The sequence below is a fragment of the Penaeus monodon genome, chromosome 21 (assembly GCF_015228065.2).
Source record: "Penaeus monodon isolate SGIC_2016 chromosome 21, NSTDA_Pmon_1, whole genome shotgun sequence".
Lineage (NCBI taxonomy): Eukaryota > Metazoa > Arthropoda > Malacostraca > Decapoda > Penaeidae > Penaeus > Penaeus monodon.
The window spans coordinates 25046256-25047484 of NC_051406.1; the positions used below are offsets into that span (position 1 = coordinate 25046256).

Sequence of the window (1229 nt, forward strand, 5' to 3'; positions counted from 1 at the left end):
GAAAACTTTGAAAATGTTCGTAAATATGTATATATACTGAATACACATACTTAAAAACAATGGGGAACTTCTAAAAACTGTTAGTGTGCACTGAATGTTAGCACCCTCTTCATTTTGCTTGAACTACCAGCAGTAAGATCACCCTTCAGAATTAGCTTTACTTTTGAGTTCCCAATGTTTTTTTCACTTTTTAATGGAAAAATTATCCATCGCCTCAGGCACCCCACTACAAACTGTTCTGCAAGCACTCCTAATTGATGACTAAGCCTAATGCAGGATAAAATCTTTACGACTTAACTATATGCAAGGGTCTCAGAGGTGATGTGACTACCACAGCCTTGTCAAACTGCAACAGTGATATATTCATGGCATACCTCTGAGAGGAGTTTGGAAAGGTTGGGTTGAAAGGATATTTGTATATCACTTTTATATTTTTTGTGGATATCAACAGGCATCATCATCATATTACAGATAGCTCATACTGCTGGAGAGCCACCGATTTTCTCTCTTATACTATCAATGAATATGTATGTATAAAATATGTCATGTTAATCTTCTTGTCCTAGGCCTAAACACACATTTCGTGTTTGGATTTTCAGCATTTGAATTTCGTGTACATGACTGTAAGCATCCATGATCATATCATACACTAATAATGCTTACAACAATAATAATTTTCAGAAGTAAAAATAACTATTGCATTAAGTGCAAATTATGATCTTAGGTGCACATAACAGGACAATTATCAATTATCTTAAGTTAACAAAACACAAAAACACTTTCAAATCCTTTATATGTCCTACCATAAAAATGCTGCAGAATTCTCCTACTTTCAGCCTCATCATTCAATAGATTAACTCAAAAAGTTGCATGCTTCTTCAAACAAGTATACTATTTTTAAAAAATTTTAAAAAAGGCGGATAAGAATTAAAAATATTTTTAAACAAAAACCTGTTCCCCTGAGAGATTTTAACGGTTTCTATAGTCTTGGAAATCCTTTTGCTAGGGTCTCACGAGAATTTTCAGCCCCCCCTTTTTATAGTGCTGCCTGCTGCCAGACACTGAAAGATGGATAGGCATTTTCTTTTTGTTGCTCAAGTTGTGGAATAAAAAAACAAATATTCTTTTCCCTCAGGGCTTTAAAATAAACGTTTTGATATTTATTTTCAAATAAAGAAAAAAAAACCCCCAGGGGTTTAAAACCCAAACCCCTTTTGAGTGCTTTCTAG

The 1229-nt window shown here is 33.8% G+C and overlaps 1 protein-coding gene across 1 annotated transcript in view; it reads right to left on the minus strand.

Moving 5' to 3' along the window:
* Positions 1–1229, minus strand: part of LOC119586384 (lateral signaling target protein 2 homolog) — a gene marked incomplete at its 5' end in the record, with an annotated part of 49016 nt that overhangs the window by 12664 nt on the left and 35123 nt on the right.